The sequence below is a fragment of the Salvelinus fontinalis genome, chromosome 9, assembly GCF_029448725.1.
Source record: "Salvelinus fontinalis isolate EN_2023a chromosome 9, ASM2944872v1, whole genome shotgun sequence".
NCBI classification, from domain to species: Eukaryota; Metazoa; Chordata; class Actinopteri; order Salmoniformes; family Salmonidae; genus Salvelinus; species Salvelinus fontinalis.
The window spans coordinates 22,582,244-22,607,842 of NC_074673.1; positions in this window are offsets into that span (position 1 = coordinate 22,582,244).

Sequence of the window (25,599 nt, forward strand, 5' to 3'; positions counted from 1 at the left end):
TACCTGCTGGAGCGCGTGCTGCGGGTGGGTGCTCCTATGGTGACCAGTGAGCTGAGATAAGGCGGGGCTTTACCTAGCAGAGACTTGTAGATGACCTGGAATCAGTGGGTTTGGCGATGAAGCGATGGCCAGCCAACGAGAGCGTACAGGTCACAGTGGTGGGTAGTATATAGGGCTTTGGTGACAAAATGGATGGCACTGTGATAGACTGCATCCAATTTGTTGAGCAGAGTGTTGGAGGCTATTTTGTAAATGACATCGCCGAAGTCGAGGATCGGAAGGATGGTCAGTTTTACGAGGGTATGTTTGGCAGCATGAGTGAAGGATGTTTTGTTGCGAAATAGGAAGCCGATTCTGGATTTCATTTTGGATTGTAGATGCTTAATGTGAGTCTGGAAGGAGAGTTTACAGTCTAACCAGACACCTAGGTATTTGTAGTTGTCCACATATTCTAAGTCAGAACCGTTCAGAGTAGCGATGCTGGACGGGCGGGCAGGTGCGGGCAGTGATCGGTTGAAGAGCATGCATTTAGTTTTACTTGCATTTAAGAGCAGCTGGAGGCCACGGAAGGAGAGTTGTATGGCATTGAAGCTCGTCTGGAGGTTAGTCAACACAGTGTCCAAAGAAGGGCCAAAGGTATACAGAATGGTGTCATCTGCGTAGAGGTGGATAAGAGAATCACCAGCAGCGAGAGCGACATCATTGATGTATACTGAGAAGAGAGTCGCCCCGAGAATTGAACCCTGTGGCACCCCCATAGAGACTGCCAGAGGTCCGGACAACAGGCCCTCCGATTTGACACACTGAACTCTATCAGAGAAGTAGTCGGTGAACCTGCCGAGGCAATCATTTGAGAAACCAAGGCTGTTGAGTCTGCCGATAAGAATGTGGTGATTGACAGGGTCGAAAGCCTTGGCCAGGTCGATGAATACGGCTGCACAGTAATGTCTCTTATTGATGGCGGTTATGATATCGTTTAGGACCTTGAGCGTGGCTGAGGTGCACCCATGACCAGCTCTGAAACCAGATTGCATAGTGGAGAAGGTACGGTGGGATTCGAAATGGTCGGTAATCTGTTTGTTAACTTGGCTTTCGAAGACCTTAGAAAGGCAGGGTAGAATAGATATAGGTCTGTAGCAGTTTGGGTCTAGAGTGTTTCCCCCTTTGAAGAGGGGGATGATCGCGGCAGCTTTCCAATCTTTGGGAATCACAGACGATACGAAAGAGAGGTTGAACAGGCTAGTAATAGGGATTGCAACAATTTCTGCAGATAATTTTAGAAAGAGAGGGTCCGGATTGTCTAGCCCGGCTGATTTGTAGGGGTCCAGATTTTGCAGCGATTTCAGAACATCAGCTATCTGGATTTGGATGAAGGAGGAATGGGGAGGCTTGGGCGAGTTGCTGTGGTGGTGGAAGGCTGATGATTGGGGCATGGGTTGCCAGGAGGAAAGCATGGCCAGCCGTAGAAAAATGCTTTTTGAAATTCCAGATTATAGTGGATTTATCGGGGGTGACAGTGTTTCCTAGCCTCAGTGCAGTGGGCAGCTTGGAGGAGGTGCTTTACAGTGTCCCAGAACTGTTTTGAGTTTGTGCTACAGGATGCAAATTTCTGGTTGAAAATTCTTAGTTTTTTACTTTAGTTTATTTGGTAAATTTTTTCTTAACTCTTTCTTGAACTGCACTTTTGGTTAAGGGCTTGTAAGTAAGATGTTCACGGTAAGGGCTACATCTGTTGAATTCTGCACATGTGACAAATAAAGTTTGATTTGATCTGCTCCTCAGATGGCTTGAGGGGGAAGTGCTGAGACAATGGCTCTCACTGAATAATAGAGAGGCCCTCAGCATTCCTTAGTGAGGAAGTGGCGTTTACAACATGGCCTTCGATTGTTGAGCTTACAAGATTGTATTTTTTACAAGGGTTTTTGTGATCGACATGAACATGAGTTGGTTGTCACATAATAATTCATGACAGACCTTCTCATGATGGAAAATCCTTGAAGATGTTGAGTTTCTTGAGAAAGAATAAATTATCCGCCATAACAGTCTGCCAAAACACGTGCTTTCGCTACGTCTAAATGGATTCCTCTTTTCTTACACAAGTGTCTTTCAGGATCTCCTACGCACTTAGCAGAAAGGCAGTCTACTTCCTGCTTACACGATGCTCACTTCATCTTGGTTGTTTTTTTAAACAGTCAAAAAAAAAAGATTTGCATGTTTTGGGGAGCAGAAATGAAAATCTGGATTAAATCAAGCTAAGCTTATTAACGGATGGGAGATTTTTAATAAGATTGAGAGAGGCTAAGCCTGAGCCGCTGCCTGCCTCCATATGTGCCTCATTCCACCAGATACAGCAGGTGATTAGTAACACAAAGTGTGTATGTTTATCTTCTCACCGAACACCTTGGCACTGAAGAAAAACAGAGATATTAGCGGCTGAAGCCCAAACTCAACAAACTGGACCAGTAATGTAAAGACGGTGTCACTGCAACTCAACTAGGTAATATCCAGCTGGGTGCTTTTCCCTCGAGTATAAAAGTGGCCTTTTATTTACCAAGAAGTGATATTTGCATGTGTAAATTGATGGCCTGAAAGGGTCCAGTTGCAAAAAATGTATGAAATAACTCTCTTGGGTCTTATCTTTAAAATAATTTGGAAAGTATTCAGACCCCTTGACTTTTTTCACAGCTTGATACGCTACAGCCTTATTCTAAAATGGATTAAAAAACAATAATCCTCATCAATCTAGGCACAATATCCCATATTGACAAAGCAAAAACAGGTTTTTAGTATTTTAGATCATTTATTCACCCCAAAAAACAGAAAAACCTTATTTATATAAGTATTCCAAAACAAATTATGTTTGCTTTGTCATTATGGGGTATTGTGTGAGGGGCAAAAACTATTTAATCCATTTTAGAATTAGGCTGTAACGCAACAAAGTGTGGAAAAAGTCAAGGTGTCTGAATACTTTCCCATTCACTTTAAATCATAAAGCAATTGAAAAGACCAGTGACCTGCACTAATATGAGCTAATGATGTTGGAGTTAAAATATATTATGAGGAAAATGACATCATTATAACAATGTATTTATGATTTACAGTATGTTCTGCTCTGTTAGGTTCTGGGACATGTTATAAATAATCTATTTGAGGTGCATTTAGGCTGAAATCACACGTAAATGTGACAAGGTTCAAGACATTACATGAATACCAATGTACAGTTGAAGTTGAAAGTTTACATACCAAATACATTTAAACTCAGTTTTTCACAATTCCTGACATTTAATCCTAGTAAAAATTCCCTGTCTTAGGTCAGTTAGGATCACCATTTTTAAAAATGTGAAGTGTCAGAATAATAGTAAAGATAATGATTCATTTCAGCTTTTATTTCTTTAATCACATTCCCAATGGGTCAGAAGTTTACATACACTCAATTAGTATTTGGTAGCATTGCCTTTAAATTATTTAACTTGGGTCAAAAAATTCAGGTAGCCTTCCACAAGCTTCCCACAATAAGTTGGGGGAATTTTGGCCCAATCCTCCTGACAGAGCTGGTGTAACTGAGTCAGGTTTGTAGGCCTCCTTGCTCTCACATGCTTTTTAAGTTCTGCCCATACATTTTCTATTGGATTGAGGTCAGGGCTTTGTGATGGCCACTCCAATACTTTAACTTTGTTGTCCTTATTAAGCCATTTTGCCACGACTTTGGAAGTATGCTTGGGGTCATTGTCCATTTGGAAGACCCATTTGAGAGCAAGCTTTAACTTCCTGTCTGATGTCTTGAGTTGTTGCTTCAATATATCCACAGAGTTTTCCTGCCTCATCATGCCATCTATTTTGTGAAGTGCACCAGTCCCTCCTGCAGCAAAGCACCCCCTACAACATGTTGCTGCCACCCCCGTGCTTCACGGTTGGGATAGTGTTCTTCGGCTTGCAAGCCTCCCCCTTTTTCCTCCAAACATAACGATGGTCATTATGGCAAAATTGTACCGGGAGCCTTCCCTCTCTTCACTAGAAGAGGAGGTGAAACAGGGATCGGACCAACACGCAGCGTAGCCAGTGCTCAACATGTTTAATTAAACGAAAACAGTGAACACTTACAACGAACAAAATAACAAAATGTGGCAAACCGAAACAGTCCTATCTGGTGCAGAACACAAACACAGAGACAGGAAACAACCACCCACAATCCCCAACACAAAACAAGCCACCTATATATGATTCTCAATCAGGGACAACGATTGACAGCTAGGCAGACGGATGGCTCAGATGGCGCTGGGCAGACGGATGGCTCAGATGGCGCTGGGCAGACAGATGGCTCAGATGGCGCTGGGCAGACAGATGGCTCAGACGGCGCTGGGCAGACGGATGGCTCAGACGGCGCTGGGCAGACGGATGGCTCAGACGGCGCTGGGCAGACGGATGGCTCAGATGGTGCTGGGCAGGCAGGCAGCTCAGACGGTGCTGGGCAGACGAGCAGTGCAGGCGGCGTTGGGCAGACGGCCGACTCTGACCTGCTGAGGCGCACAGTAGGCCTGGTGCGTGGTGCCGGAACTGGTAGTACCGGACTGGAGACACGCACCTTAAGGCTAGTGCGGGGAGCAGGAACAGGGCACACTGGACTCTCAAAGCGCACTATAGGCCTGGTGCGTGGTACCGGCACTGGTGGTACCGGGCTGAGGGCACGCACCACAGGGAGAGTGCATGGAGGAGGAACAGGGCTCTGGAGATGCACTGGAAGCCTGGTGCTTGGTGTAGGCACTGGTGGTACTGGGCTGGGGCGGGAAGGTGGCGCCGGATATACCGGACCGTGCAGGTGTACTGGCTCCCTTGAGCACCGAGCCTGCCCAACCTTACCTGGTTGAATGCTCCCCGTACCCCGTCCAGTGCGTGGAGGTGGAATAACCCGCACTGGGCTGTGTTGGCGAACCGGGTACACCATACGTAAGGCTGGTGCAATGTACACCAGCCTGAGGAGACATGCTGGAGGCCAGATATGTTGAGCCGGCTTCATGGCACTTGGCTCAATGCTCAATCTAGCCCGGCCAGTACGGGGAGGTGGAATAACCCGCACCGGGCAAGGCACACGTACAGGAGACACCGTGCGCTCTTCACGGTGTCTGCCCGTACTCTCGCTCTCCACGGTAAGCATTGGAAGTGGGCGCAGGTCTCCTACCTGCCTTCGCCACACTACCCTTTAGCCCCCCCCCCCCAAGACATTTTTGGGGTTTCTTCACGGGCTTCCAGCCACGCTTCCGTGCTGCCTCCACATACCACCGCTCCTGGGCTTTAGCTGCCTCCATCTCCTCCCGAGAGCGGCAATTCTCTCCAACCTTAGCCCAGGGTCCTTTACCTTCCAAAATTTCCTCCCATGTCCAGTAGTCCTGTGTAGTTGGCCGCTGCTGCTGCTGTCGCTGCCCGTAGCCACGCTGCTTGGTCCGAGTTGGGTGGGTGATTCTGTAACGGCAGCCTTCCCTCTCTTCACTAGAAGAGGGGGTGAAACAGGGATCGGACCAACACGCAGCGTAGCCAGTGCTCAACATGTTTAATTAAACGAAAACAGTGAACACTTACAACGAACAAAATAACAAAATGTGGCAAACCGAAACAGTCCTATCTGGTGCAGAACACAAACACAGAGACAGGAAACAACCACCCACAATCCCCAACACAAAACAAGCCACCTATATATGATTCTCAATCAGGGACAACGATTGACAGCTGTCTCTGATTGAGAACCATATTAGGCTGAACACAGAAACAGACGAACAAGACACACAGCATAGAATTCCCACCCAGCTCACGTCCTGACCAACACTAAACAAGCAAAACACATAAGACTCTGGTCAGGACGTTACACAAATAGTTATATTTTTGTTTCATCAGACCAGAGGACATTTCTTCAAAAAGTACGATATTTAACCCCATGTGCAGTTGCAAACTATTTTATGGCGGTTTTGGAGCAGTGGCTTCTTCCTTGCTGAGTTGCCTTTCAGGTTATGTCGTTTTAGGACTCGTTTTCCTGTGGATATAGATACTTTTGTACCTGTTTCCTTCCGCATCTTCACAAGGTCCTTTGCTGTTGTTCTGGTATTGATTTGCACTTTTCGCACCGAAGTACGTTCATCCCGTCAGACAGAACCCGTCTCCTTCCTGAGCGGTATGACGGCTGCGTGGTCCCATGGTGTTTAATGCAACCGCTGTGTCAGATTTCAAAAAAGCTTTACGGAAAAAGCACACCATGCAATAATCTGAGTACAGCGCTCAGAGACCAAAACAAGCCAAACAGATATCCGCCATTTTGTGGAGTCAACAGAAGTCAGAAATAGCATTATAAATATTCACTTACCTTTGATGATCTTCATCAGAATTCACTCCAAGGAATCCCAGTTCAACAATAAATGTTTGTTTTGTTCGATAACGTCCATAATTTGTGTCCAAATACCTCCTTTTTGTTTAGTTCCAAAATCCAAATTGACGAAGCGCATGCCAGACGAAAAGTCAAACAATTCCATTACAGTTCGTAGAAACATGTAAAACGATGTATAGAATCAATCTTTAGGATTTAACAACTACCTAATACACGCAAATCTAAGTAAAGGAATGGAATAATAATATATACATGTAAAAATATGGCTGAGCAATGACCAAGCAAACAACTATACCAAATTCTCTTCAGTGCAATACAAAGTGGGAACATTTCACAGTTACGACAAGCACTCAACTCAGAGTGAAGTTTATTTTATGAAAATCAGAGGTCAGTAGAAAAACATTTGTATTAATGTACGATCATAAAATCATACAAGCTAGCACCCCAACAAAAGTGACCTGCATTCATTTCTATGTGGTAACCAATCTGCCAGGCTAAACACCATTAATTTAAAAGGACGGCTAATCCATTCATAGATAGCGATAATTTAATTCCGGTAAAAAGTACAATGTTCGACTAAATAACAACATGGTAATGCTCATATCATTATAATCAATATGTGTACTCACAGATAATGCTACTATTAAGGCTATAAACATATATTTCCTGCATGATTCCTTGCCCTAGAGTCGTGCAGGACCTCAACAGAGGACAGGTGGCAGCCAATGGTCCTCTCAGCGGACCGGACAATACGTTGTAGTGATCGAGGTGAGGATAATTTAGAACTGAATCAGTACACAAAACATTAAAAGGAGGACTGAGGACAAAACAACACCATGTATTCACCAAATATTGCACTGAGGAAAACATACTGTATGTGTTATGCAGAAATTGTTTGATTGGAAACAACTTGTCTATCAATTGCAGAATCCCGAATTATTTCAATTTGGCATTGGAAATTTTATTGAATACAGTCAGTAATACAGGAGTCAAATCACGTAGGGAGAGTCACCAGATCAGATGCAATCAGCAAGCCAGAGCCATACAGTGCCAGTCAAAGGTTTGGACACACCTGCTCATTCAAGGGTTTTTCTTTATTTTTACTATGTTCTACATTGTAGAATTATAGTGAAGACATCAAAACTATGAAATAATACATATGGAAACATGTAGTAACCAAAAAAGTCTTAAACAATTCAAAAAATATGTTATATTTGAGATTCTTCAAAGTAGCTACCCTTTGCCTTGATGACAGCTTTGCACACTCTTGGCATTCTCTCAACCAGCTTCACCTGGAATGATTTCCCCACAGTCTTGAAGGAGTTCCCACACATGCTGAGTACTTGTTGGCTGCTTTTCCTTCACTCTGCGGTCCAACTCATTCCAAACTATCTCAATTGGGTTGAGGTCGGGTGATTGTGGAGGCCAGGTCATCTGATGCAGCACTCCATCACTCTCCTTCTTAGTCAAATAGCCCTTACACAGCCTGGAGGTGTGTTGTCTCATTGTCCTGTTGAAAAGCAAATGATAGTCACACTAAGCGCTAACCAGATGGGATGGCGTATCGCTGCAAAATAATGTGGTAGCCATGCCTTGAATTCTAAAACATTGAACAGCCTGCTGTCATTTCATGCTCAACTCACCTCGTGGTAAGCTGTCCTCCTATAGGTTTTCACTTCATACCTTACCTGCACTACTCATATTGTTTAGCAATGACAATCACATACATTCAGTACAGAACCATCCTCTGTCTAGAGCAATCTTTCTAACCAATAGAAAGCAGTTGGTCATCATCCTCTCTATGTGACAAATGTCCAATGCACAATGCCTTCATAGATTGTACAATAAATTTGAGGAACTCTCAGTACCACTAATGATTAATTGAAGGAAAAATCCCCCCAAAACTACTCATCGCTATAATTTACAGTGTTACTAATATGTGAGAACAATATTTTTTCGTCGTTAAAATAAGGTTGGTAGTAACGTGAAAATCGTTGTTGAAATCTGTTTCACCTCAAGTCGACTTGAAAGCCCACAATGCAATCTCTATGGGCTGGCTGGCTAGCAAACGTAGCTATACACAATAATACCAAAGTCAATATCCGCATGGGAATTAGCTAGTTAGTTAAAAAATCACATAAACAAACTACACTCTCACCATGTTCCATCTGCAGATCGATGTGCCTCAGAGTGGAGTCTGACATTTGTAACGGCACAATGCAATGCACCCTGGACTGAAGAGGCAGACAAATAGGAGAAATGTGTTAGACCCTCTGTTAAATTGCACATTTCTCAAGGTAGGAATATTGCAAAAATATGATCACTGGCTTATTCGAGAGAAGACAACCTACTGCATTATGACATGGCCAGTATTGAAATCATGATCTAAAATTTGTATTCCTATTATCTTCCAGTGTAGTGAGAGCAGCTTTATCTCAATGCTACGTCATACCGGCTGAATTTCTGCCTGCTTGAACGACAATATCTCAGATACACATGAAACATGAATTGACCCAGGGAATTGATATAACATCGCTCAGAGATGCACAAAAACAGTATAACATAAAAATGTGCAAATATTTACTGTACGTTACGGGGGTGATTGGTTAATGTCAAAGTTACCTGTAGGAATTCCCTAGAGCTTTGTGCATAGAGGCAAGCTAAGGTAACCTACAGGAGAATGGAATCCTGTATCTCCTGTATCTCCTTAATTTACCACCTTAAATTAATGACAGTAGACATGCATTGAAAAAGGGTTTGGAGAGAGAGAGAAATGGTTTGAGGTCATTCTCATTTATTGTGACTGCAGAAAAACTGACAGACTAATAGTTAACAAATCTTTATTTCAATCAGACTGTATCTCGAAGTATGCGCTTAGCGGTTTACAATACTGGCTATTATTCGGAGTATGACATTTTCCCTGTCTGTTCTCACCCTGCCTTCCCGCCCACTTCTGCCACTCAGTCATGCTGGTTTTCCAAGTCCTCCTCTACTAAATCCCCTCCTTGACTTAGCTACAATGCTTTCAGTTAAACCAGAGACAGAATTGAAAATTAAACCAACTTGGTTTGGGTTAAACCACATGGTTAAATGTTAGCTAGCTAGTTAGTTTACTAACATTAGCTAGTTAGCCTCCTAGCTAGCTGGAGTTAACCTAGCTTGCCTCAATAATAGTCTGCTTTAAAAACAGAAAACCAAATAACTACATACTTCAATTTCAGTATTGAAATCATTGTTGATTAGCTAGCTAGTTAGTTGGTTAGCTAATTTCTCTACTGAATAACTATCGAACTTACCTCTTTCTTGTCAGCTATCGTTCAACTTTCACCGTCCCATTTCATCATTGTGGTCAAAAATCTGCTTAGAAGTGACAAAAGCATGGATTAGCTTTTCAGTGTTTTTGCAATGTTACAAAGATGGAACATATTAAAATATTATATATTATTCAGTAAGACCATTCAACTGTCAATGTTTGTCTATGGAGATTGAATGGCAGTGTGCTTGATTTTAAACACCTGTCAGCAACAGGTGTGGCTGAAATATCCTATCCAATATATTGAAGGGGTGTCCACATTTATTCGTAAAGATGCATTTGACTTTTTACATATTTTGTTACATTACAGCCTTATTCTAAAATTGATTAAATTGTATTTTTTCTCTCATCTAAACACAATACCCCATAATGACAATGCAAAAACAGTTTGTTCTACATTTTTGTTAAAATAATTCTTATAAAAAATATCAAATTTGTACAAGTATTCAGACCCTTTACTCAATACTTTGTTGAAGCATCTTTGGCAGCGATTACAGCCTCGAGCCTTCTTGGGTATGACGCAAGCTTGGCACACCTGTATTTGGGGAGTATCTCCCATTCTTCACTGCAGATCCTCTCAAACTCTGGCAGGTTGGATGGGGAGCATCGCTGCACAGCTATTATCAGGTCCCTCCAGAGATGTCCGGGCTTTGGCTGGGCCACTCAAGAACATTCAGAGACTTGTCCTGAAGCCACTCCTGAGTTGTCTTGGCTGTGTGCTTAGGGTCGCTATCCTGTTATAAGGTGAACGTTTGCCCTAGTCTGAGGTCCTGAGCACTCTGGAGCAGGTTTTCATCAAGGATCTTTCTGTACTTTTCTCCAGTCCTATTTCCCTCGATCCTACTTAGTCTCCCAGTCCCTGTCACTTAAAATCATCCCCACTGCACGATGCTGCCACCACCATGCAACATCTTATGGATTGTGACAGGTTTCCTCCAAATGTGACACTTGGCATTCAGGCCAAAGAGTTCAATCTTGGTTTCATCAGACCAGAGGATCTTGTTTCTCATGGTCTGAGAGTCTTTAACTGACTTTTGGCAAACTCCAAGTGGGCTGTCATGTGCCTTTTACTTACGAGTTTATTCCGTCTGGCCACTCTACAATAAAGGCCTAATTGTTGGAGGGCTGCAGAGATGGTTGTCCTTCTGGAAGTTTCTCCCATCTCCACAGAGGAACTCTGGAGCTCTGTCAGAGTCACCATCGGGTTCTTGGTCACCACCCTGAAAAAGGCACTTCTCCCCCGATTGCTCATTTTGGCCAGGCTGCCAGCTCTCTTGGTGATTCCAAACTTCTTCAATTTAAGAATGATTGAGGCCACTGTGTTCTTGGGAACCATCCAATCGACACAATCCTGTCTTGGTGCTCTACGGACAATTCCTACGACCTCATGGCTTGGTTTTTGCTCTGACATGCACTGCCAACTGTGGGACCTTATATAAACAGGTGTGTGCCTTTCCAAATCATGTCCAATCAATTAAATTTACCACAGGTGGACTCAAGTTGTAGAAACCTCATGGATGATCAATGCAAACAGTATGTACCTGAGCTCAATTTTGAGTCTCATAGCAAAGCGTCTGACTGCTTATGTAAATACCCTAGTTCTTGTGTTATTTCTTTGTTTTAGTTGGTCAGGACGTGAGTTGGGTGGTTATTCTATGTTTTCTGTTTCTATGTTGGGTTTCTAGTTTGGCCTGATATGGTTCTCAATCAGAGGCAAGTGTTAGTCATTGACAGGGTCTCCCGTCTGTCAAGCGCCGCCGGAGTCTCCCGTCTGTCCAGCGCCACCTGAGCCGCCCGTCTGTCCAGCGCCGCCTGAGCCGCCCGTCTGTCCAGCGCCGCCTGAACCGCCCGTCTGTCCAGCGCCTCCTGAGCCGCCCGTCTGTTCAGCGCCGCCTGAGCCCCCCGTCTGTCCAGCGCCGCCTGAGCTGCACGTCTGTCCAGCGCCGCCTGAGCCTCCCGTCTGTCCTGACCCGTCAGAGCCACCCGTCTGTCCTGAACCACTAGAGCCGCCCGTCCGTCAGTCAGGAGCCGCTAGAGCCGTCCGTCAGTCAGGAGCCGCTAGAGCCGTCCGTTAGTCAGGAGCCGCCAGAGCCGTCCGCCAGTCAGGAGCCGCTAGAGCCTCCCGCCAGTCAGAAGCCGCCAGAGCCGCCCGCCAGTCAGGAGCCACCAGAGCCGCCCGCCAGTCAGGAGCCGCCAGAGCCGCCCGCCAGTCAAGAGCCGCCAGAGCCGCCCGCCAGTCAGGAGCTGCCAGAGCCGCCCGCCAGTCAGGAGCTGCCAGAGCCGCCCGCCAGTCAGGATCTGCCAGAGCTTTCTATCAGTCCGGAGCTGCCTTTCAGTCCGGAGCTGCCTTTCAGTCCTGAGCTTCCCCTAGGTCCTGGGCTACCCCTCAGTCCTGAGCTGCCCCTTAGTCCGGAGCTGCCCCTCAGTCTGGAGCTGCCCCTCAGTCCGGAGCTGCCAGAGCTGTCTCTCAGTCCGGAGCTGCCTTTCAGTCCTGAGCTACCCCTCGGTCCTGAGCTACCCCTGGGTCCTGAGCTGCCCCTCGGTCCTGAGCTACCCCTCAGTCCTGAGCTACCCCTCAGTCCGGGGCTGACCCTCAGTCCGGAGCTCCCCCTCAGTCCGGAGCTGCCCCTCAGTCCGGAGCTGCCCCTCAGTCCAGAGGCACCCCTCAGTCCAGTGGGGACCTTTTGTAGGGTTGCCAGTCCTAGGTCGGCGGCGAGGGCGGCGAGGAGGCCACAGAAGCGGACTAAGACTATGGTGGAGTGGGGTCCACATCCAGCGCTTGGGCGGACAGATGCCCACCCAGACCCTCCCCTATAGGTTCTGGTTTTTGCGGCCGGAGTCCGCACCTTTGGGGGGTGGTACTGTCACGTTCTGACCCTAGTTCTTGTGTTATTTCTTTGTTTTAGTTGGTCAGGACGTGAGTTGGGTGGGTATTCTATGTTTTCTGTTTTTCTGTTGGGTTTCTCGTTTGGCCTGATATTGTTCTCAATCAGAGGCAGGTGTTAGTCATTGTCTCTGATTGGGTACCATATTTAGGTAGCCTGTTTTCTGTTGTGTTTTGTGGGTTGTTGTCTTCCGTGTCTGTATGTTCCAAACAGAACTGTTTCGGTTTTCGTTCGTTACTTTTTTGTTTTGTATTTCAGTGTTCAGTTTTGTTCTATTAAAATTCATCATGAACACTAACCACGCTCCGCATTGGTTCTCCGATCCTTGTTACTCTTCATACTCAGAGGAGGAAGAAGAAAGCCGTTACAGTATTTCTGTTTTTTCATTTTTAATACATTTGCAAATGTATAGAAACCGGTTTTCATTTTGTCATTATAGGATATTGTGTGTAGATTGATGATCATTCAAAAAAAATCTATTTTAGAATATTGCTGTAACGTAATAAAATGTGCATAATGCGATGCTACTGGCGGCAGAGAAGTCAGGTGCAGGAGAGCGGAAACTGATTTACAACGGTTGTGATTAATAACTATAAACCACCGTCAACAGAATCAATACAATAAATGGGTCAAACAAAACCCGGTAAATACCAGCATACTGTGCACAAGCACTACAACAAACAATTACAGACAAGGACATGGGGGGGGGGACAGAGGGTTAAATACACAACATGTAATTGATGGAATTGGAACCAGGTGTGATGGAAGACAAGACAAAATCAATGGAAAACGAAAAGTTGATCGACGATGGCTAGAAGGTCGGTGACGTCGACCGCCGAGCGCCGCCCGAACAAGGAGAGGGACCAACTTCGGCGGAAGTCGTGACAATATGGATAAAGTCAAGGGGTCTGAAACCTTTCTATCTCGAGCTTAAACTGATGGAATTTTATGGGGATTTTTGTATGATGCTATTTAGAATTCCATGGGGAGTGGACATTGACCTTAGAGGGTTTTAACCTCAAACGACCCTCTACCCCGGATCCGGGAGCACCCCCCCCCCCCCCCCCCACACTGATTAGCATCGCTAGCATAGCGTCACAATTAACCTGTTGGGGATGGGGGCGCTGTTTAGACTATTTATGCTAATGTGGCTAATTTTTTAAATGGCTTCCCACAAAATCCTTGATCGTACAATATGCATATTATTATTATTATTGGATAGAAAACAGTCTATAGTTTCTATAGGAGTTGAAATTTTGTCTCTAAGTGGAACAGAGCCCATTCTACAGCAATTTCCCTGACATGGAGTCAGATTTGAGAAATGTTGGCCACTTTTCTGAAGTCAGTTAAAAGGGCACTGTCGTTGCTATGACTATACGGACACTTCTTACGTCTTCCCCTGGATGCCTTTACGTGATGACGATTCCAACGGGGTCGATTGCTCGTTCACAGGCCCTACAAATGAAAAAAACCTTTAGCTAGCAAGTCTTTTCTTGCTGCGTAACGCGCGTGGAGGACACCGACCCTCTCCTGTTCCAAGCGTTAGTTTAGCCTGTTATATTTCTCCGGTCATCTTTTCACTCGTTATAGGAGTTACAAACATCATAAAGTAGTTAATTTAAAGCGTTTTATAGCAATTTATATCCGTTTAGTGCGATTTTGGGACATTTATTTTTGCAACGATGTGAAAAGTTGGGCACGCTTTTCAGTTCATCCCGAACGTAGTTGACATTTCCACATGGCAAGAGGACAGCTTTCCACCAAAAGACGATTTCCCCCAAGAAAGGATCCTTTGCCCAAGATACTGATGGAAGAACAGCTCAAGGTAGGACATTTTTATTATGATAAATCGTGTTTCTGTCGAAACATTTTAGTGGCTTAGGACGCCATGTTTTTTGACGTAGCTTCGCTTGGCGCAAACTGTATTGAAAAGTAAGGATAAATTAAAAAATGTAATAACGCAATTGTATTAAGAATTAAATTGTCTATCAATCCCTGTCCACCCTATATTTTTTAGTCACGTTTATGAGTATTTATGTATAAGAGTAGATCACTGTCTAAGTGGCGCAAGGACATTTTCTGACCAGCTGAGCTACATTTCACATTGTCTAACCATGATTTTGGTGGCTAAATATAAACATTTTCGATCAAACTGTATATGCATGTTGTAATGTGATGTTACAGGAGTGTCATCGGAAGAATTCTGAGAAGGTTAGTGAAAAAATTAATATCTTTTGGCGATGTTGACTTTTATCGCTCACTTTGGCTAGAATCAATGCTGGGCTGCTAATTGCTATGTGCTAAGCTAATATAACGATTTATTGTGTTTTCGCTGTAAGACACTTAGAAAATCTGAAATATTGTCTGTATTCACAGGATCTGTGTCTTTCGATTCGTGTATGCTGTGTATTTTTACGAAATGTTTGATGATTAGTAGTTAGGTAAACACGTTGCTCATTGTAATTATTCTAGTCCATTTGTGATGGTGGGTGCAATTGTAAACTATGCCATCTACCTGAAATATGCACTTTTTTCTAACAAAACCTATCCCATACCATAAATATGTTATCAGACTGTCATCTAATGAGTTTTTTTGTTGGTTAGGGGCTATAAATATCTTAGTTTAGCCGAATTGGTGATGGCTACTGGTGTTGGTGGACAAATAAAAGATGGTGGATTATGCTAATGTGTTTTTAGGTAATAGATGTACATCTTTACATATTGTGTCTTCCCTGTAAAACATTTTAAAAATCGGAAATGTTGACTGGATTCACAAGATCTGTGTCTTTCATTAGCTGTATTGGACTTTAATGTGTGAAAGTTAAATATTTTAAAAATATATTTTTTTTGAATTTCGCGGCACTGGTTTTTCAGTGGGGGGGGGGGGGGTGTGCCGCTAGCGCCACGCTGATCCTAGACAGGTTAAATAGTAGCATCTAAATATCATTAAATCACAAGTCCAAGACACCTAATGAAAGATACAGATCTTGTGAATAAAGCCACCATTTCAGATTTTTAAAATGTTTTACAGGGAAGACACAATATGTAAATCTATTAGCTAAACACGTTAGCAAAAATCACAATTTTTCTTTGTCCACCATTTTCTCTCAACACCAGTAGCTATCACCAATTCGGCTAAACTAAGATATTGATAGCCACTAACCAAGAAAAAACCTCATCAGATGACAGTCTGATAACATATTTATGGTATAGGATAGGTTTTGTTAGAAAAATGTGCATATTTCAGGTATAAATCATAGTTTGCCATTGCAGCCAGCATCACAAATCTCACCAAAGCTCCTAGAATTACTACAGAGAGCAACTTGTATTACCAATTTACTCATCATAAAACATTTCTTAAAAATACACAGCACATAGCAATGGACAGACACAGATCTTGTGAATTCAGACAACATTTCAGATTTTCTAAGTGTTTTACGGCGAAAACACAATAAATCGTTATATTAGCATACCACATACGCAAACGTTACCCGAGCACTGATTCTAGCCAAAGAGAGCGATATCATATCATCGCCAAAATATATTAATTTTTTCACTAACCTTCTCAGAATTCTTCAGATGACACTCCTGTAACATCATATTACAACATACATATACAGTTTGTTCGAAAATGTGCATATTTAGCCATAAAAAAACGTGGTTATACAATGAAAATAGTAGCAAAACAAGCCTGGAAATGTCGGTCGCCATCTTTGAGTGATCTAGTTTAATCAATAGCTAATCATATACTTGACTAAAAAATACAGGGTTGACAGGAATCAAAAGACAAATTAGTTCTTAATGCAATCGCTGATTTACATTTTTTAAATGATCCTTACTTTTCAATACAGGTTGCGCCAAGCGAAGCTATACAAAACAAAATGGCGGCGTAAGCTTTAACATTTTTTGACAGAAACACGATTTATCATCATAAATTGTTCTTACTGTGAGCTGTTCTTCCATCAGAATCTTGGGCAAAGAATCCTTTCTTGGGTCTAATCTTCTTTTGGTCGAAAGATGTCCACTTGTCCGTCGAAATGCCCACTAACGTACGACCGGGACCCCGAAATGTGCCCAGCGCGTCAAAGTGCACAACAAAGCAATGCCTCAAAATCACACTAAAAGGATATAAATTGCTATACAACGGTTCAAATTAACTAACTTATGATGCTGTTAACACCTATAACGGGTAAAAACATGACCGGAGAAATATTACTGGCTACACTAATGCTTGGAAAAAGAGCAGGGCGGTGGCCACCGCGCGTCCGGCGCAGCTGGAAAAGAGTTCCTACCTACACGTTTTTTTGTTTTATAGCTGCTGTGATTGCGCAATCGATACCATTCAAATCGTCATCACGTAAAGGCATCCAGGGGAAGACGTAAGCAGTGTCCGTATCCTCATAGCATTTACAGTGGCCTTTAAACTGACTCCAGATCAGGGGCCAAAATGTGTGAAATCTGACTCCATGTCAGGGAAATTGCTGTAGAATGAGTTCTGTTCCACTCAGAGACAAAATTCCAACGGCTATAGAAACTAGAGAGTGTTTTCTATCCAATAATAGTAATAATATGCATATTGTACGATCAAGAATTGAGTAGGTAGCCGTTTCATCTGTAATGCAAATTATGCTAATGAGAAAACAGCACCCCCTATAGTCGCAAGAAGTTAATACAAACATACATGGTAATTAAAGGCAAAGTATATAGAAAAATTGTGAGAGAATACCAACATCAGAATGATTGACTTGAAGGTATTGATGTGGTAAGTATGTGGTAATAAATAAACAAAATATCTGCAGATGTTGTTACTAGGTATTTGCATAATAAGTAACTTGTACCTACTTTTAAGGTTCTCAATACCTAACTTTGGGTTTAAGGGTACTACTATATAATTACATTTTGCTATTTTGTCTTTACTAAGTAAATATGTAGTACTTATTTGCTTTGTTCCTAGTAAGTATGTTTGGGTCTAAAGTGTTACCATGTATTTACTTTTTCTTACTAGGTTTGTACCTACTTATTACCTTATCATTAGGGTACTGTAAAATGAATGGTTACCAAATTATGTTATGTAGTAACACTAGATTTGGTTCATGAGTATTGAGAGGAAGCTATTTCCTTTTTTCAGACACTTACAGTACGGGGAGTCCAAACAGGGCTCCTCTTAGGGCAGTATTTCATTACTTACCATAGCATGCATGTTGTAAGGATAGATATTCATCTGATTTACTAGACCACTGGTACAGGCTCTATGCATTAATAAAGAAGCACAAATAGAGGGCTGTAGTATAAGAGGCTGGGTAAAGATGCAAGCATCCCTGAAAACTTCATACATTGCAGATCTGTAGTTGGTCTCAGAAACACCAAAAGTTACTTACAGTTGAATTCAGAAGTTTACATACACTTTAGCCAAATATATTTAAAATCTTTTTTTCACAATTCCTGACATTTAATCCATGTAAAAATTCCCTGTCTTAGGTCAGTTAGGATCACCACTTTATTTTAAGAATGTGACATTTCAGAGTAATAGTAAAGAGAATGATTTATTTCAGCTTTTATTTCTTTAACCTCTACAGAGTACCTAACCCGGATCCGGGATCCCCCCCACCCCCCCACACACTGATTAGCATAGCTAGCATAGCTTCACAAGTAGATAGTAGCATCTAAATATCATTAAATCACAAGTCCAAGACACCAGATGAAAGATACAGATCTTGTGAATAAAGCCACCATTTCAGATTTTTAAAATGTTTTACAGGGAAGACAAAATATGTAAAGATGTAAATCTATTAGCTAAAAACACATTAGCATAATCCACCATCTTTTATTTGTCCACCAACACCAGTAGCTATCACCAATTCGGCTAAACTAAGATATTTATAGCCCCTAACCAAGAAAAAAACTCATCAGATGACAGTCTGATAACATATTTATGGTATGGGATAGGTTTTGTTAGAAAAATGTGCATATTTCAGGTAGCTGGCATAGGTTACAATTGCACCCACCGTCACAAATGGACTAGAATAATTACAATGAGCAACGTGTTTACCTAACTACTAATCATCAAACATTTCGTAAAAATACACAGCATACACTAATCGAAAGACACAGATCCTGTGAATACAGACAATATTTCAGATTTTCTAAGTGTCTTACAGCGAAAACACAATAAATCGTTATATTAGCATAGCACATAGCACATAGCAGCCCAGCATTGATTCTAGCCAAAGTGAGCGATAAAAGTCAACATCGCCAAAAGATATTAATTTTTTCACTAACCTTCTCAGAATTCTTCCGATGACACTCCTGTAACATCATTTTACAATATACATATACAGTTTGTTCGAAAAGGTGCATATTTAGCCATACAAAACCGTGGTTACACAATGAAAATAGTAGCAAAACAAGCCTGAAAATGTCGGTCGCCATCTTTCAGAGTGATCTAGTTTAATTAATAGCTAATCATATACTTGACTAAAAAATACAGGGTTTACAGGAATCGAAAGACAAATTAGTTCTTAATGCAACCGCTGATTTACATTTTTAAAATTATCCTTACTTTTCAATACAGGGTTCGCCAAGTGAAGCTATACCAAACAAAATGGCGAAATATGCGTTTAAAATATTTCGACAGAAACACGATTTATCATATTAAATATTGCTTACTTTGAGCTGTTCTTCCATCAGATTCTTGGGCAATGTATCCTTTCTATGTTATAAACGTCTTTTGGTCGATAGATGTCCTCTGTCCTTCGAAATGTCCACCACCAACGACCGACACCCCAAAACGTGTCCAAAGTTTCAGAGTGCACAACAAATAAATTCCTCAAAATCGCACTAAACGGATATAAATTGCTATAAAACGGTTCAAATTAACTACATTATGATGTTTTTAACACCTATAACGAGTAAAAACATGACCGGAGAAATATTGCTGGTTAGAAAACGATTTGGAACGAGGCAGGTCCGATGTCCTTCACGCTTCAGGCGCACGACGAGAAAGGGCGGTCTCTATACATTTTGGTCTTTTATAATGGCTGTGAATGTCCCATCGATTCCATTGAAAACGTGATGACGTACAGACACCCAGAGGAAGACGTAGGCAGTGTCGGTTTCTTCATAGCATTCACTGTCGCCTTAAAAACAGACCCCAGATCAGAGGTAAAAATTTCTGAAATCTGAACCCTGTCATGAAAAGTGCTGTAGAAATTGTTCTGTACCACTCAGAGACAAAATTTCAACTTCTATAGAAACTAGAAGGTGTTTTCTATCCAATAATAACAATAATATGCATATTGTACGATCAAGAATTTAGCACGAGGCAGTTTAATTTGGAGACACAAATATGCTAATGCGGAACAGCACCCCCTATAGTTCCAAGAAGTTAATCACATTCCCAGTGGGTCAGAAGTTTACATACACTCAATTAGTATTTGGTAGCATTGCCTTTAAATTGTTTAACTTGAGTCAAACGTTTCGGGAAGCCTTCCACAAGCTTCCCACAATAAGTTGGGTGAATTTTGGCCCATTCCTCCTGACAGAGCTGGTGTAACTGATTCAGGTTTGTAGGCCTCCTTGCTCTCACACGCTTTTTCACTTCTGCCCACACATTTTCTATGGGATTGAGGTCAGGGGTTTGTGATGGCCACTCCAATACCTTGACTTTGTTGTCCTTAAGACATGTTACCACAACCTTGGAAGTATGCTTGGGGTCATTGTCCATTTGGAAGACCCATTTGCGACCAAGCATTAACTTCCTGACTGATGTCATGAGATCTTTCTTCAATATATCCACATAATTTTCCTGCCTCATGATGCCATCTATTTTGTGAAGTGCACCAGTCCCTCCTGCAGCAAACCACCCCCTCAACATGTTGCTGCCACCACCGTGCTTCACGGTTGGGATGGTGTTCTTCAGCTTGCAAGCCTCCCCCTTTCCCTTCCAAAACATAACGATGCTCATTATGGCCAAACAGTTATATTTTTGTTTCATCAGACCAGAGGACATTTCTCCAAAATATACAATCTTTGTCCCCATGTGCAGTTGCAAACCGTAGTCTGGCTTTCTTTTGGGGGTTTTGGAGCAGTGGCTTCTTCCTTGCTGAGCGACTTTTCATGGTATGTCGATATAGTACTCGTTTTCCTGTGGATATAGATACTTTTGTACCTGTTTCCTCCAGCATCTTCACAAGGTCCTTTGCTGTTGTTCTGGGATTGATTTGCACTTTTCGCACCAAAGTACGTTCATCTCTAGGAGACAGAATGCGTCTCCTTCCTGAGCAGTATGACGGCTGCGTGATCCCATGGTGTTTATACTTGCATACTATTGTTTGTACAGATGAACGTTGTGCCTTCAGGCATTTGGAAATTGCTCTCAAGGATGAACCAGACTTGTGGAGGTCTTCAATATTGGCTGATTTCTTTGAATTTTCCCATGATGTCACGCAAAGAGGCACTGAGTTTGAACGTAGGCCTTGAAATACATCCACAGGTACACCTCCAATTGACTCAAATTTAGTCAATTAGCCCATCAGAAGCTTCTAAAGCCATCACATAATTTTCTCGAATTTTTCAAGCTGTTTAATGGCACAGTCAACTTAGTGTATGTTAACTTCTGACCCACTGGAATTATGATACAGTTAATTATATGTGAAATAATCTGTATGTAAACAATTGTTGGAAATATGACTTGTGTCATGCACAAAGTAGATGTCCTAACCGACTTGCCAAAACTATAGTTTGTTAGCAAGACATTTTTGGAGTGGTTGAAAAACGAGTTTTAATCACTCCAACCTAAGTGGGTGTAAGCGTTCGAATTCCACTGTGTCATTTGAATGAATAATTAAAACATGCAATCTTTCATGAAAAGTTGCATATTTCCCCTGTTGCATTGTGTTTAGCTTCGTGCATGTATAAAGACACTGAATGATTTAGATAGACTGATTTGCATGTTTGTAAAGTAAGTCATTACAACTACTCTTGTTACTGTAATTAAGTAACTTTTCTGAGTACTTGCACTTTTTTGTATTTTTTTTAAGTCAGCAATTTCACTTTTACGCTAGTATTATGTTTCAGTACTATTTCCACCCTTGGTGAGTGAGTGAAAGAGGGTGTTTGTTAGTGAGTGAGTGAGTGAGTGAGTGAGTGAGTGAGTGAGTGAGTGAGTGAGTGAGTGAGTGAGTGAGGTAAGAGGTAGTGATGGAATGAGGGAGTGAGGGGAAGAGTGTGAATGGGTGAGTGAGTGACTGTCAGCCAGTCCCATGGAAAGGTAACAAGTAACAAAGGTGTGAATGAGTGATTGAATGGGTAAAGAATTAGGCAAGTTTATTGCTGGAGGAAGAAATATACTAAAGTCTGGCAACTATTGTTTATGCACTTTATTTTGTATTGCTTGTAAATCCTTTGTTTTTTTCTACTATTAATTTTCTCTTTTCTTTTTTCAATTTAATACTTGGAAAAGAGAATGTGTGACATATTCCAGGTAACCTTAGTGAAATGTTCTAATTATCAAGTGTCACGCCCTGATCATAGAGACCCTTGGGGTTCTCTATGGTGCAATAGGTCAGAGCGTGACTAGGGGGTTTTCTCATCTAGAATTTCTATGTTGGTGTGAGTATGGTTCCCAATTGGAGGCAGCTGATGATTGTTGCCTCTAATTGGGGATCATACTTAGTGTGGTCCTTTTCCCACCTGCGTTTGTGGGATATTGTTTCGTTTTGGTTTAGTGCTATGTGTGGTACGAACTTCACATTTGTTTATTCTTTGTTGTTTTTTGAAGGTTCACTTTATCTTCTCTAGGATAGGTGGGACCGTAGCATCCCACTTGGCCAAAATCCAGTTAAAATGTAGCGCGCCAAATTCAAATATATTACTATAAAAATCAATCTTTCATGAAATCACACATAGAAGACACCAAATTAAAGCTACACATGTTGTGAATCCAGCCAACATGTCTGATTTCAAAGAGGATTTACGGGGAAAGCACACCAAACAATTATGTTAGTTCAGTACATAGCCACAGAAAAACACAGCCATTTTCCCAAGAAAATATAGTAGTAACAAAAAGCAGAAATAGAGATAAAATTAATCACTAACCTTTGAACATCTTCATCGGATGACACTCATATGACATCATGTTACACAATAGATGTATGTTTTGTTCGATAATGTGCATATTTATATCCACAAATCTCGGTTTACATTGGCACCATGTTCAGAAATTCCTCCAAAATACAGAGAGCCACGTCAAATAACAGAAATACTCATCATAAATTTTGATGAGAGATACATGTTTTACATATAATTAAAGATACACTTGTTCTTAATGCAACCGCTGTGTCAGATTTAAAAAAAACTTTAGTAAAAAGCACACCATGCAATAATCTGAGACGGCGCTCAGATTTAACAACATTTCTCCGCCATGTTGGAGTCAACAGAAATACGAAATTACATCATAAATATTCCCTTACCTTTGAGTATCTTAATCAGAATGCAGTGCCAGGAATCCTAGTTCCACAATAAATCGTTGTTTTGTTCAATAATGTCCATTACTTATGTCCAATTAGCTAATTTTGCTAGCATGTGTAGTACACATGTCCAAACGCTCCCGCAGATGCAGGCAAACGTCGGACGAAAACTTCAAAAAGTTATAGTACAAGTTGAATAAACTGGTCAAACTTAGTAGAGAATCAATCTTCAGGATGTTGTTATCATATATGTCCAATAACGTTCCAACCGGAGCATTCTTTTCAGTCTCTATAAGTAATGGAACGCATGACGATATCATGAGGAAAGTGCGTGACCAAGAACTGGCACTCTGCCAGACCACTGACTCAAACACCTCCCATCCGGTCCCACAACACAGCATAAGCTTCATTCCACGTTCTACTGACTGTTGACATCTAGTGGAAGGCATAGGAAGTGGAAACATATCCATATATTACAGTGAATTGAATAGGCGATGACTTTAACATCGACCACTCTCAGAATTCTCACTTCCTGTTTGGATTTTTTCTCTGGATTTTGCCTGCCATATGAGTTCTGTTATACTCACAGACATCATTCAAACAGTTTTAGAAACGTCAGAGTGTTTTCTATCCAAGAGTAATAATAATATGCATATATTAGCATCTGGGACAGAGTAGGAGGCAGATCACTATGGGCACGCAATTTATCCAAAAGTGAAAATGCTGCCCCCTATATCAAAGAAGTTAATAAATATGTGGAACTCTACTCACGCTGCGCCTTGGTCCGCTCATTATGTATAAGACGAACGTGACATCAAGGTAAAAAACTTGTTGCTTTTACTGAATGAGCTAAATGAGCAAATTTTTACTTTTACTTGAGCCGTTTTTTTACACCTGTAATTTTACTTCTTGAGTAAGATGTAATTAAATTTCTACTTGATTTGGATATTTCAGTACTTTTTTCATTTCTGCTGATATGTGGGTATTGAATCACTTTTGCTTAGTAATGAAATTACTCCTCCGCTAATGCTGCATGCATGCACTAAGTACTTTGTCATCTCTCCTACAGGTCATTTAGCCTTTGAAGGTCTCCACATGTATTTGTTATATCTAATTAATGCAGGACATAGCATGCTCTCTCTCATGTGTTCTGCTCTCCCTCCATTATACTATTCCAGTTTCGTAGATTATTGGGACTGCACACTAAGTAGCAGAATCTAGACTAAAGAAGCAAAGGCTTATTGATGTGCCATCCATGTCAACATGGGTACAACTGTTTAACTAAGTGCAGTCATGTATATGAGTGACCCCCATTGAAAACATTTGCATGTTCCTGGCTGGATCTCTTTAGATCAGGTTCTCTGAAAAGTTGTTAATCTTTGAATCTATCCTTCTAAAGCCCCAATGCAACTCTTTTTATCTCAATATCAAATCATTTCTGGGTAACAATTAAGTAACAAAGGGAAAACTGAAAACGAATTGTTATTGTCAGAGGCTTGGAACTCTCTTGTGTATTAGCTAATTTACCACCTGGTGAAATCACAAGGTAGGCCAAAACTACGTACCACCAAAACATGCAGTATTTTCAAACAGCTCCTACACTAAAAGGGCAGTATCATTTTCAAAATGGCACAGTATTATTCCAACCTCAGTGTGGAAATATATATAAAACTAAGAAAAATCACGTTTTTGACTGCGCTAGGCCTTTAGGATGGGTCATACTGTAGCAATTGTCAAAGATTATGAAATATCTTGAGATACATTTTGATGATTATCTATTTGCATTCTTATTTAATACCTTGCCTTTTCCATTATCAACCACTTGGTCAATTGGCCTCAACAGTAATCAACCTGTTTGACTGCACAACGCTTTTTATTTTGCAAATCTCCCCAAAATTCTGATGAAGATTGTCATGCAATCTCCTAAAGGTGCTTACAAGTTGATTGTACAATAGTTGTTCTACTTGATTAGTGCATTAGATCTCAGCCTTACCTCATTTAATTTCTATTAAAGTATTTACATTTTGTTTATCAAAACCACCTAATTAATTAAGTCCATTCCTCAAGAGTCTGTTTACTTTGTTCTCTCCTGAGAAGCAGGAGGAGGGTTTTCTACAATCTTAAGACTCCAACTGCAGCTTGGAATGAGAAGAGTATAGTAAATGAATAAAAGGTACCCAGGGACCTGATCAAAGCAGACTAAGAGTTTGCTTGGTCTAATAAAGCTAATGAATAGGTGTTACAATCACAGGGTTTGGTCCTTAGCTACCGTCCTCAACTCTGAGATGCTGGAAAGTGCATGGAAATGAATGCAAATGTGCTAACAGGAGAATTGCTATAGCACACATCTATACTAACAACAATAATAATTAAATGGTAATTATACTATATGTTGCATAATCTTTCAACTTAAAAATGCCGAATGACACTTGTACATTGTTCCCTTGAATCTTTAACTTATTTTTATGATAAAACGTTCTAAACTTTAATTTTCTTTGGTATTGTGATTTTTTGTTGTGGCTGTGGTTTTTCATGACAAAGTTTCCCATGTATATCAAGAATGGT